Raw genomic sequence first — 15050 nt, forward strand, 5'->3', positions numbered from 1 at the left:
TTTTTATTATGTTTTAAATTCTTCCTCTCGTCCGTGGTGGAACCAGCAAACCCTGATTGAGTTAGTTTGCTAAGTTTTTTTACAGGCACGAAGAAAGAAGATTACATTTTGTGGAATAGGTTTCGACATTCGTGATGAATTGTTTGATGAATTGAGTGATAGTTAAAAGGTATTTTAAATATTTTTGGGTAATTTGAAGGAAAAGTAAATATTGAAATATTGGAATTATTCTTTGCTCAGACATAGTAGGTTGTCTTGACTTAGAATAAATCGTGGTGTAACTTCGTATTTGATTAGTGTTCAGGACTTAGACAAAAAGTGGATTGATTGATTGCAAGTCGATAAATTAAAATTATTTCTTGATTTTAATTACTTTTCACAAACGGGAGAGAGCACATAATTATTTAATTGAGAAAAATCTTTTAAAATTATTTTTGGAAAACTAAGTTGGGACTTGTCCACTTTTTGAAAGTAAGTGTCCCTGAACTGATTGACAATGGCTGGTCGCGTTAGTATTGGAGGGCAAGAAATGGACCTCCAGGAAGCCATTGATGCGGTAACTGAACGGTTGGAGACTCTTGGTCATGCTAGGTTGGATCGAAGTGACCACCTGAACACCATGTTGGAGGAAACTTTGCGAGGTCATACAGAACGACCTACGTTCGACATGGTAGGCTCGATCACTCCCTTTGATGGAGGAAAGCCGGAGGCTGTTCTCCACTTCTTTGAGAGTATCGACAATGTCGGTGAATTAAGTCATTGGGGAAACGACAAAAAATTAAGGGTTACTAAATTGAGATTGGCTGGAACCGCCTTGAATTTTATTCGATCGGAGGATCAAGGCCGGTTGAGTACTTATGCGGGATTTAAAGAAGTTTTGACACAACGGTTTAGTGACAAAGCTCCGAAAGATTGTTACTTCCAGCATTTGTCTGTAATACAGCAACGGAGGGGTGAAACGATTGAAGCTTTTGCTGATCGAGTGCGGACATTAAATGAAAGGACAGTGCGAGTCACTGCAAATCCAGAAGTTAATGATGCACTAAGGGAAGAAGCCGATCGTAGAGCTTTGGATGCTTTTACCCGAGGTCTTATTAGACACGTTGGTGATCAGACGAGACTAAAATTCCCTACTAACATCCGAGAAGCCGTCACTACAGCGGTGGCAATTGATCACATTTTGAAGCAATCGAAAGATCCGTCTCGCGCTACAGATGAACGGAAGGTTTTTCAAACTGACCTTGTTTGTTATCGGTGCCATAATCCGGGGCACACGTCTCGTGAGTGTCGGGACAATAGGGGATTTAGTAGACCCAGTAATGACTTGAGGTGCTTGCGATGTAATAAGCCAGGGCACATACAAAAGGATTGTAGCGTAAAACTTCCAAACAGCACTCCTAGTGCTAGTCAGTCGGGAAACGGGGCAGGGGCCAGTGGAGTCGCCGCCACCCGTCCCCGAGAGTAAATGAGCCACAACCGCAGGCCAAGGCGACGAAAAGAAATGTAACGACTGGAAAGAACACTTGTGAACCTAGAGTAGGAGCCTTAGTTAAGAGTCGTGAAACCGCCCATAGTAGATAAAGAAATACGGATAGTTCCGGTTGTGAAAGATTTAGCCGACGAACTAGTTGCCATGGGGCGTATGGATAATGCCGAACGGAAGATATTAATTGATACCGGTGCTCAGGTGTCGCTCATCAAACGTGGAGCCGCTGTAGCTCCGATGACAAAGCCTGACTTTATTATCCGGGGAATTTCAGGACGAACTCTGAAGATTTACGGCAGACAAAAAGTGACTTTGATGTTAAAGCCGGGTGTGCCGGTGAAAGGGAACTTTGTTGTGAGTAACCTACCCCGTGGGTATTTAGCCGTGTTAGGTTGTGATATTCTGAAAGAGGGAAGTGCATCGATAGACATCACGGAAGGTGTTCTCCGTATGTCTGGAAATGACATTTGGTTAAATCGGTTGCACAAGGGTGAGAGTGTCCCCGATTCAGGTAGGCAAGTAGTTGCGCCGCGCCACGAAAAGGCACAGGCCCCTACTACGACACCTGAGGTTGTCCGAGTGGCTAAACGCCAGGACAGTTGTATAGAGAATTACGTGTATAACGCAAAAGATGTCACGATACCCGCGCGGAGTGAGAAACTGGTTCAGTTGAAGTTAAGCAAATTTGGATCTACAACTAATGATAATCTGTGGGGTTCGGATGTAGTGGTCGAACCGGTGGGTCTTACCATACAGGGCGTGTATTTGGCACGAGTATTAACGAAAATAGTGAACAATAAATGTTGGGCGAAGGCTGTGAATGTAAGTGGCGAAGAAGTATCCCTTACGGTAAATTCTAAATTTGGAATAGTGGAATCAGTTAGTAACGATACGATAGATAAAGTCAAACGTAAGATAGTCTTGATAGCGGATAGTCACGGTCGCGGAATTCAGCAGCTATTGGAAGAGAGGTTTCCAGGGAACTTTGAGCTCAGTTCGTGGTTTGTACCTAATGGTAAGCTTAAAGATGCGATGAGTAATCTTAAAAGAGAGATTGCACAGCTGACTCAGGGTGATACGGTACTGGTGATGGCAGGAACCAACGACGTGGATAGAGGTGCTCCTTACTCGCGCACCCTACAACAAGCCTTTCAAGCAATACCTAATAAGTGGGATGCTCGCATTGTAATTATGGGAATTCCTGATAGGTTCGACAAGAATGTAATAGGAGATCTGAAGAGAGCGAATGATCTACTTAGGTCCTTCGTAAAAGGAACCAATTCGGAGGGACGGGGAAGGATGTCCTTCTGTGAGATGCGAGGAAGGTTTGCTAGGCGCTTGTATACCAAGCATGGGCTACACCTCAATGAAGAGGGAAAGCTGAAACTCGCAGAGTTGATGCGGAAGACCATCTTGGATGATGTAGAGGTGAAAACGAAGCAAGTAGGACTAGCTATCAAAGAATACGAATCGTTTGATAAATGTGTAGATGAAAAACTTAGCCATTTGAGACTACCCGAGCGACAAGAGGTTAAAAGAGTACTAGAGGAATACAGGGACGTGTTTGCGCATAGTGAGGCCCAGCCTCTGCAATGCACATCGGCCGTAAAACACGTTATCCATACGGGAAATGCTGCGCCCATTTATAAGAAAGCTTATCAGGTTCCATTTCATCAGAAACCCATAGTGGATGAGTTGATTAAAGACCAACTGGACAAGGGAATAATAACTCCTAGTCATAGCCCGTGGGCGTCGCCTGTAGTCATCGTCCAGAAGAAATCTGTGGATGGCAGTAAGAAATATCGTTTCTGCGTAGACTTTAGAGCAGTCAACGCTGTGACTGTACCTGATGTATATCCTCCACCCAACATCGCTGAGACACTTGACTCGCTGGGAGGTTGTACCATGTATACTACACTTGACTTGAGAAGTGGTTATCATCAGATTATGGTAGATGAGGAAAGTCGACCGAAAACTGCCTTTAATGTAATATTACATTAGCTATAATTATGAAAATTAAAAACGAATTCCTATTGTAGATATATGGAATGGAGTTTATATGCGTTTGTGTAAATATTTTTAAGTATTCAATTGTTTGGCTTTATTTAATGTATTGGATGTTTTTGGTTCACCTACTGAAGAGGTTACTTAGTGAAGTGAATAGTTTACTTAGTTTATTTTACTTACACGTATTAATGTAAAGTGTACTTTGGTTCAGTTAAATAAATAAGTGCTGACACTGCAGCGGACCGCTAGGTTATAAGTAATATTTAGACTGTTTGATGTAAGAAGTTCTTGTTTATTTTCATTGTGCTAGTCACCTTTACTTGATGCGGTGACTAGTCATTCCAAGTTTTTTTACATATGTTTACCTTTGTTATTTGATGATGGAATAAATACATTCTTATTCTTATTCTTATTCTTATGTGCAATTAGGTCACTATGAGTATCTACGTATGCCCTTTGGACTGTCTACGGCGCCTGCAACATTTCAGCGCCTGATGGATTCAGTTCTTATGGGATTAAAAGGGGAAAAGTGTTTAGTGTATCTGGACGATATTATCTTGTTCTCGAAAGATTTGGCTTCGCATTTGTCGCATTTGAGTGAAGTGTTGAGTAAGCTAGGTGATGTGAATTTGAGCGTGCAACTCAGTAAATTTAAATTTGCAGTAGGCGAGGTTAACTACCTGGGTCATGTAATAACTGGCCATGGTGTAGAACCCGACCCAGGAAAGGTTAAGGCTGTAGAGGGATTCCCTGTATCTAAGACTGTAAAAGATGTACGGTCCTTTTTAGGTTTGGCCGGATATTACCGCCGGTTCATAGAAGGCTTTGCTGCCATTGGGAAACCTCTTTTTGATTTAACCAAGCAAGGGAAGGAGTTTGATTGGGATCGGGCGTGCCAAACTGCGTTTGAGACACTTAAGCGGAAGCTAGTCTCATCACCAGTGTTGGTCTTCCCCGATTTCAGTAAGCCGTTCACCTTGGCTACTGATGCCAGTATTGACGCTCTAGGGGCTGTATTGTCCCAAGAATTAGATGGAGAAGAACATCCAGTCGCGTACGCTTCTTGCACTCTTTTTCCTGCTGAAAGGAATTATTCTACGACCGAAAGAGAACTGCTAGGTTTAGTATGGGCTACAAAGTATTTTAGATGTTATTTGTTAGGCCGTGAATTTAAGGCTGTGACAGATCACGCAGCACTAAAGTGGATGTTATCTTTGAAAGATCCAAGTAGTAGACTAATGAGGTGGGCGTTGAGGCTTGCTGAGTTCACTTACACCGTGGAACACAAGCCGGGAAAGAGACATACCAACGCTGATGCTCTCAGTAGAGCTATGTGCGCAGCTACTCGCAGGGACGAGCTCCCTGTGGTTGACCTTGCCACACTGCGTGAGCATCAAAAGAATGATCCTCATTGTCAAGAGTTAAGGAAGGCCAAGTGTTTTAAGTTGAGCCCAGAAAAGGTCCTGTACAGAGAGAGCGGAGGTGACAAGGAGATTGTGGTCCCCTCATCTCTTACTCGTGAGGTAATCAGGTTGAACCATGACCTGCCAACGACGGGACATGCAGCGGTGGCTAAGACGTTAGACCGTATTAAAGCAAAATTCTGGTGGAAGGGCATGGATAAGGACGTATTAGATTATGTGCGTTCGTGCCACAGTTGTAGTCAACGAACCAACTATGGAAAGGCAAAGGCCCCCCTTGGAACGTTGTTTAACGAGCCCAAGGTTCCTTTCGAAGTAGTGGCAGCCGACATAGTAGGGCCCTTGCCCATCAGTGAGTCGAGAAACGTGTACATCTCCTCTGACCTGATCAAACAGTTGTGCAAATTCTTGCATATCAGGAAAATTCAGACTACAGGGTTTCACCCACAGAGTAATGGTCGGCTAGAGAGAGTACACGCGACTATTGCCAAAATGCTTAGTCACTTTGTGAACCGTCATCAGACTGATTGGGATGAATATCTCCCATATATAACTATGGCTTATAACAGTCAAAGCCATGAGGCTACGGGGTTCTCGCCATACGAAATGTTGTTTGGGCGAAAAATGGAAGCTCCTATGGAGGGTGACTTGACTATCACAGAAGATAACGAGGTATTTGGTGATCATGTAGAGACTCTGCGCACGAAGTTAAAGGAAACCCATGAAGTTGCTGCGCGACGTAAGGCATTGGCCAGGGCCAAGTATGAAAGGCAGTACAACAAGAAAGTGAAGGATTCGTTGTACGAGGAAGGCCAGTACGTTCTGCTGCACGTGCCGAGTATCGGACGTCACAGAGTGAAGAAACTGTCAAAACTATGGAAGGGTCCCTACAGGATAGTCAAGGTGTTATCGTCGTTGAATTTAGTTTTGAAAGTGAGAAATAGAGAAATCGTGGTTCACGTAAATCGAGTAAAGCCGTACGTGAGTAGAACCAAGGTGAACCAGGTGCCGGAAGTGCACGTTGACGACGATGTTGTCGATATCGAGATTCCAGACTCGAATATCTGTATTGGTGAGGGAACACCATCAGCAGATGATGGTATCCCTGTACCAAGTGTTGGCACACCTCGTACGGGAAATAGGATGCCACGTGTAAAAAGGAGGCCGGCACGCCTCGAAGACTATGTGCCATAGTTGGGAATTATATCGGTGGTGCTTTGACAAGTGGGAAGTGCTTGACATGATTATGGGACTGGTGTTTCGTGTTGTAAAGTTAAAACTCGATATAAATTTGAAGTTCTGTTTTAGGATTGATTTTTCTAATCCTGGGAGTAGTAAGCTGCTTCCAGCAAGGGGTCATATTTGAAGGAGGCAGAGATGTGCTGCTGACGGACAGCCATTGGAGGGTCACGTTGCAGTACAACTTGACGCAGATTGAAGAGGAATCCTGAAATCTAAGTATCTTGGTAACTGAGGTAAAGAATCATTTTAATACATTTTTCAAAGAACTACTTAATGAAAATATGAGTTCGCACTCTCCATTAATTCAATTGGAAGCCGGATTTCGTTACGAATTTGTGCTATTACAGCAGTCAGTTAGTGAATACCTAAATGAAATTGATGATCTAATAAAACTGTTACCACAAAGACGTGGAAAACGAGGTTTAGTAGATGCAGGAGGTCATGTGTTAAAGTTTCTGTTTGGTACACTTGAGAATAGCGATTTATAAATTATTGACGGAAAAATGGATTATTTGTACAACACCAACGGGGAGATAGTGCATCAAGCTAAGGAGCAGGTGACTGTTCTAGTAAATATGCAGGCGGAAATAGTATCACATGCAAAAACAATAAATAACGTAATTTCTATATTGAAAGAATATCATTCTAATATGCATGAACAAATGGTTAAAATTTTCACACAAGCAAATGCTGCTCATTATCAGTTAATAACTCTTTTTGAATATTTGAAGTTAAGTTCTGCGCTTTCTGATACTAAAGAAACAGTAAGTAGTGCAAGACGAAAGATAACTAAATTCCATCAAGCACTTGAGAGCTTAGCAGCTGGGAAGGTTGACAGTAACTTGCTAACACCTCAAGAGTATCTAAGAATGTTGAAGGAAATTGAAAAGGTTATACCTCCAAAGACTAAATTGTATTCACCTGTTAAATTAGAAAATATTCATCAATTTTATTCTGCTGTGGTTGTTCATAGTTATACAACGATTCACACCCTAAGGGTAGTGATGAGGTTGCCTCTTTCAAACGATAATAAGATGTTCCAATTATATGATATTATTACCTATCCGGTGTATGATGCCTCTCTCAAAGTATGGACCCAGTGGGAAGTTGGTACCCAAAAATTATTGATCAGTAAGGATCGGTTGATGTACTCGATGTACAATCAATTGGAGTTCGACCGAGAGTGTCGAGGGGAACAACTGATTGTTTGCCCGTTATCGAATGTCCAGTTAAGCGTAAGCAAGAGACCAAATTGTGCGGTTGAGATGTTTTATTACGAGCAAGTGCGGCTCTGTGGTAGAAAATTAATATCGGGATTAAGGTCCCCGGTACTTGTCAAAACTTCAAGCCGATGGATATACAGTGCCTCAGAGGAGCACAGATTGACTTTGAACTGTCTAACTAGTGACTGGACCCTGAATATAACTTCCGCGGTAGTGAAGGGGGTCGGTGAATTTAGAGGAATTGATATGTGTGATGTTGCCTCTGAAGAATTCAAGGTGCCTGCCCGTATTCACGGCAGCTCTGGGTTCTCAGAACAGATAAGTGAAATTGTGTTTCCAAATGTGGAAGAAATTTACACAAGCGAGGAGAAGGAGCTGTTTAGCTCTGAGCAGGAAACGGCTGTGAAAGTCCTGCAGGGACTGAACGAACGGCTGGGCACATTAGGTGTTAAGGAGTACCGTCCGGAGGACGTAGTCCGTCATCTGAAGTCCCACATTCTGTTTGGTCGAAGATTTTATGCTGCAAAAGTGGCAGCTGCTGGTAGTTTTGGGTTAGTGTCAACCCTGATGCTTGTGTACATGTGTTACAGATTTGTTATGCCTGTGATGGCATGGTTGTCGAGTCGCCGGAACCGTCGCCGACAGCGTCGCTCCGCCACTCTGACCGAGGTCTTCGCAAAAGTGAGAGGCCTGACGTCACTAGACAGTCCTGAAGGAGACCAAGAGGGTGTGAACCCTGGAGAGATAAACGATGTTGAACAGAACGTGGAGGCAGTCGAAGTTGTTAATCTCGAGCGACTGCGGGACGTGATACAAGCTTTTTAACTGTGAGTAACGATACTCTGAATAAGTGTGAGTCCCTCAACTCACTGTGGTATGGTGAGAAAGTTTTGCTTGGCAAACTCCATACCGATTGCTCCAGACATTCGTGTTAATGCTGTGACAGAATAATCTTTCAAAGAACTTAAGTAAGGAATGATCGATTTGTGTTAGTTACGGTTGACTAGTCAAATTGTGTTCGAGAGATGTGTGCACACGGGACAGTTGTTAAAGGAGACACTGGAAGATGTATTAAGGAATATACTCGTAGTTATGTTAGATTGGTGATTGTTGATGTAACCATGTTTTTAGATGTAACATTTTAATTTGTTAAATTGTAGTGTTGTGGAATTTGTAACTGATCTTGTGTTCTGATCAGGCAGACTTGGAGATATAATTTTCCAAATTATTCGATATTTGGCTAACATTTTAAGCGATTGACAAAACTTAAGTAAAATAAACATGTGAGACAACCACATGGGGCACAGGAAGGACCTGCCGGCCATCCAAACATACCCTTAACCCTGATCCTACCTTTACCCCAAAGTTCTGGACTGTGTAACCCATTGTTGGCTTGATGCCCATGCGTTCAACAGTAATTGTTAGACTAACTTGTCGCAACTGCCTAGTTGGCTTGCGCAACCAACTAAGCGGTGTAACGTCTCCAGTCTGGCCGATGTAGTAAAGTTGTAAGTTGTTTGTTAGTTTTCTTACAAGTGAATTGTGAGTTCTATATGAATATGTTTGGCTTAGGTTAATTTTAAGCTATAAGGCATCAGTAGAATGTAATGAAATGTAGAAGGAAGGTCTCGGTGAGCTACCCTGTTTCCAGGGGTAAGCGAGGTGAAAACCTTGTTGAGCCCCCAGGTCCACAATGCCCTTAAAAACCAAGCGTGGGGGGCGGAACCTTTAGTTTTAGTTTTTTTTTTGTTGTTGTTGTTTCTGCCATGAAACTGAAGAAGGTCGAGAAGTGCGAGGAATGTGTCCTCCAGTTGTTGGATGTTCAGAAGAACGTCAACGCAAACTTTTTAAAAGATGAAAGGTTTTTGAACCGCTTTTCCAGAGACCCCCCTCGCATTTACAGTGTAACGGCCACCCACTAAACTGGGTCGAGCCACTAGTTTTAAGTCTTTTTGTCAGGGCCCTTATGGAATGTAGTACTGTAATGGTTTGGTCGATGCCTTAGTAGCTTAATAAGAACAATTAAGATGTTAACAATTTTTGTACTATTCTTGAGGATCTGTTTCTTAATGATTTATTTTGTTAGTTAAGTTTGATGTCATTCATGACATGCTACTTGTTGGCTGTGTATATTATAATGGTGTTGTGTTATAGTAGATGTACAAATGAAGTAACTCAGGATAACTCCATTATAATCCATAGTAGGGGTGACTGAGGAAACCGGCCCCGAGTGAAAACCCACGAGGCTTAACCAGGAATGGGGGAGTAGCGTTCAAAATTCACAAAGAGGACTACCACTTTTTAATTATTTTAAATTTAATTACGCTCTGCAAAATGTGGTATGTTATCAACTAATATTTTTAATTATTAAAATTAAACCCATCAAACCATAGTTATCCTGGAGTGCTCAACCAGATTAATAGAATGTAGTTGTGTTGTAGTTCAACTTGAAATGTTTAAGTATTTTAGATTAAGTTTAGAAGCACTGGTTAGTTCCCTTGTACTACGTACTGTTTTAAATGTGTTAATGGTTAGGTAGTCGTATTTGGGTCATTATAGATAATGGTTATCTGATGTTAATGACTGGTCTTAAATTAGTATCGTAGTATACCATGATATATGTGTTGTAACCCTGAAATCTTTTGTGTTCAATCATTGAGAAGAGAGCGAGCGATCGGAATGAATTAAAGAATTACGTATCGCGTTTGCATACTTTTTTTTAATTAAAAGAAATTTCTGCCTTTTTAGGGAACTCAATTGTTTATTTAAATTTCGTTTAGTTGAGGCTACTGAGTGACAGCTGGCATGGTAATTAATGAATATATACTAAGATTTTCTTGCTAAAGGATAGGACAGAGATCCTCCCCTGCAGATTAGAGAATTTTCTTCTGGCTGCTGGCTGATGGTTCCTCATACTTGGGGACAAGTATGGTTTTAAGGTGGGGGGAGTGTGACGACCCCATCATATAGTTCTAAGACCAGACCGGTAACATCGTATGCGGTCTTAATCAGCCAATTTAAAATATTAAATTATCGGTAATATATTTTATTTTTATTCAGCATAACATCTAATTGTAGTAACGAGTAATGAATATATGCAGTCAGACTTATTAGGTTAAGCAGTGCAGGTGGAGAAGATATATAGTTTAATTCAGCACATGAATTGTAAGTCCAAGTCTGTCAGCAGTATGCCTGGTAACCCAGAGCAGCTGCGCAGTTACTGGGTGGTAAACAAGCAGGAATTTACTGAGGTAGCGTCTGGAACAACGCTGCTCCCTGGAGTTCGTTGTTCTGAGTCGCAGTCGTGCCAGGGTTTTGAACGCGTCAAGCTCGCGTGAAATCGCTCTCTCGCTCTCTCTCTCCCGTTCTAAATTTGTAATTGTTCAACTGATTCTAAATTATGCAATAAAATTCAAATTGTTTTCGCAATAAACTAAATTGTTTTATTTGGCCAACCGAGGAGAGAATTTTTATTACAGCAACCTGGGCTAGTTTCCATCACTGTGTCCGAATTAGAACCCGAGAACTTTTAAAATTAAATTACGTGTGGCCGTCACGCCACAACAGTGAGAAAAGGAACGTAAACACACACGGGAAAGCATGGTGTGACGGTCCTCATGATGGTGCAAGCAAATGATGACATTTCGTTTACTGACTGTAAGTTGTAACATTGCACATCACTCGCAAGTCGTCATTGACAAATATAAATAGTATAAATTAGAAGACGTCATTTTTTTGGTTGATACTATTAGTCATATTATACTGTATATAATTACAATGAACATATTATTCCCGGTAATCTATTTTAGATACACGGGTACATTAAAGTGAATTTGAAATAAATATCCGACCAGAATTCCAATTTGTAGTGAGAGAGGGAACGTAGAAACACACACAGGAAAACGTGATGTGACGGCCTGCATGTTGACGCAAGCAAATGTTGACATTTCGTTTACTGACTTTAAGTTGTAACATTGCACACCACTCGCAAGTCGTCATTGACGACTATAAATAGTACAAATTAAAACATGTCTTCATATTACAGTGAGAGAGGGAACATATAAACACACACAGGAAAACGTAGTGTGACGGCCCGCATGTTGACACAGTAAACGTTGACATTTCGTTATCTGACTTTAAGTTGTAACATTGCACATCACTCGCAAGTCGTCATTGACGAATATAAATAGAAAAAATTAGAACACGTCTTCATATAACAGTGAGAGTGCTAACGTAGGAACACACACGGGAAAATGTGGTGTGACAGCCTGCATGTTGACACAGTAACGTTGACATTTCGTTATCTGACTTTAAGTTATAACATAGCAAAACTTTCACAAAGCGTACTTGACAACTAGACATTGTACATATTAAAAGACGTCTTCATATCACAGTGAAAGAGGGAACGTTTAAACACACACAGGAAAACGTGGTATGACGGCCTACATGTTGACACAGTAAACGTTGACATTTCGTTATCTGACTTTAAGTTATAACATAACAAAACTTTCACAAAGCGTACTTGACAACTTGACATTGTACATATTAAAAGACGTCATCATATCGCAGTGAAAGAGGGATCGTTTAAACACACACAGGAAAACGTGGTGTGACGGCCCGCATGTTGACACAGTAAACGTTGACATTTCGTTATCTATCTTTAAGTTGTAACATGGCACAACACTCGCAATTGGCGACTGTAAATAGTATATATTAGAACACGTTGTCATATTTTTGGTTAATACTATTAGTCATATTATAGTGTATATAATAACAATGAACATACGCTTCCCGGTACTCTATTTTAGATACATACATTAAAGAGAATATGAAATAAATATCTGATTTTATTCGTAGTATAGTATTAAATATTTATTTTGGTTCTCAATTTTTTATTTTAGGAATATCATGATGGAATAAACGATGCAACCGAGTGTACTCAAATTTTACATGGGCATTATTAAGGTGTATTATAGTGTGGCCCATTCTTATTTTTTTTAAATGGGTCGATGCTACGCCGCACCTGTATTTAAAGTGTCGAAATATTTCAACTTAGTCGCTAATGTTGCGGAATATTGTTTGAAAGAGCATATCAAATGTAATTAACAAACCTGTGTAAGCCTTGTACGACAGCACAATCATACGTTTAATTAATTTAACCACTCTTTTCAATTTGATTACACTTATAGCGTAAAAGCATAGTGAAATATTCATATTAATGACACTTCTTATTTCAACTGTGTTGGAAAATGTTTTTTCTGGAACAGCTGTGGAGTACAGATTAAGAAAATATCCAGATAATGAAATTAACAATTTTAGTAAAATATACATTTAACTGTAAGTTTTTAGCAAAAATAATTTATTATATATAAAAGACAAAGTTACAATCAAACGTACAAATTTAAAATCCGTTTTAAACCATATCTTTGTTTCCTTTTCACAGAAACAGGTTTCTCATATATCCGTATATATATATATATATACATATATATATATATATATATATATATATATATATATTATATATATATATATATATATATTCTTGATTTGGAAGTAAGGCCAAATCAACTATGTAATAAACAATACTAAGACCGGAGTAATCTATACACACTGTCTGACAGATCGTGACAATAATGTAAACTAAACACGGCGTCAACAATATACGAGTAATTCACTCGATCCAGAAGCGATATACGTACAAATCCTATAGTATAGAATATTTTGCTAGTATATTATATAAGATTAAAAATTCACATGTTAAAAAAATTAAGATGTCACAGTACAAATTATACTGTAATGTTAAATTTATTAAAAGTACTCGTATATTACAAAAGATGTTAGAAATAAAAGGTTTATACGTAATATCCCATAAATCTCTACCAATTTCAATTAATATAATTTAAAAACTTATACATTATTTGCTTCAGGATGAAAATATTTTGGTATTAAACATAACCTAGGTCATATCTTTACTATTAAGAGAGATAGGCAAATAAGTTTAGATCTCCAGAACTGACAATAATGTCAACTCACCACCTGTCACAAGTTTGCTTCAAACTAATCAATAAACTCCTTGAAAGTATAAATCATTCCAAGTAATATATTCAATGTTCTTACACTAATTCTTGCTTTCCGATATTGCATATAAAATAATTTAATAAAACTAAAGTATTGCTGTTTAATTTATTAATAAAAATTTATAAAATGTCAAACTGAGTTGAATTCCAAAAAGTGTTTATGGTATTTCATGTTATTGTAACTAAGACTGTGAGAATTTATATTCCAGACTAAATGTCATTAAAAGTGAAAATAACATAGCAATCAGAAAATACGAGATATCGATTATCTTGGGTCGTATGATTTGGGGTGAAGAACCCCGTGTCCTTACAATAAAATAAATCGTGAATTAATTCATTAATCGAACCTAGAAATAACAACTTAGTCAATCTCTATTCGAAAGTGAGCACTTTTAGATCTTATTCCGAAAACGAAATAAACAGGAAAGCTGGTAAAATGCGAAGAATATATATATATATATATATATATATATATATATATATATATATATATATATGATGATTTCTCATGTAACCATACAGGTATATATATAATAAACAAATGAGGGATCACTCGGTTTAAGTCAGGTTTTGAAGAGCTGTCTCCATATCTAGTGCAGTGGCTTGTGTGGACACTAAAAACCCATTAACTTATTTGATTAGTTCAATTACTAGGTCCACACATATTGGAAACTTCTACATTCCAAAAATGCTTTCTTTCTAAGTTTCTGAGAGTTTATGTCAACTACCGTTCATTAGTTTACTATTTAAATATTTTGATTAGTCTTCGTTTTTCTGCGGTAAATTTAAACAAAGCAAAATGTAATATTTTCTCTAAAGGCTTAGCTAAAAAAACTGATGGCAAACTTATTTTACTCCATTCTCTTAAAGGCATTACTATTACCTACCTTCTTATATACACGAAATCTACAGTACAAGGTACATATAATTGTATTATCATTGCTGAACTGAAGTTATTCAACTAACATAAAAGGAATATTTAGAATTGAATAAATGTTGAATTCGTGTTTAAATATTCCACAAGACGGCAACGGCTAGCCTGGAGGAGATGCTTGTACTAATATGATTATGTCGGTCTGGCTCACACACAAATGCTGCTAATTAAAAAGAGATTAACTAACCATAGTCACGTTATTTCGTTAGGAAGTTTAAAACTATTATTTGTTCTTGAAACCGGTTGATCCTAATCCAAGTTACATGTGGAAATTAAATCTTTACATCAGTTGATTGTGTTTTTTAATGAGTACATATAATTTGAATGTATTATCCACATAATATTACTGCGAAAGTTCCATTGTTTGTTTTATTTTCACGCACAAACTATTCAACCGATTGCACTGAAACTTTACATGGACATTCTTAGGGTCACTGGGTTGAACATAGGCCTATTATGTTATCGAACCTCCCTTTGGGCTATACCACTGGTCTCTATCGTAAGTACAAACCCATCTTGGTCTCTCACGTTGCAAACTATTAATTGAAAGATGCTGTTTAATCTTATCAACTGACTGTTCTGTGTAAACATTGTTTTGTGACAGGATGAACACATGTTTAGGTAATGTAATCAATATCTTCAATTTGTTTACATAAA

The sequence above is a fragment of the Homalodisca vitripennis genome, chromosome 2 (assembly GCF_021130785.1).
Source record: "Homalodisca vitripennis isolate AUS2020 chromosome 2, UT_GWSS_2.1, whole genome shotgun sequence".
Classification (NCBI taxonomy): Eukaryota; Metazoa; Arthropoda; class Insecta; order Hemiptera; family Cicadellidae; genus Homalodisca; species Homalodisca vitripennis.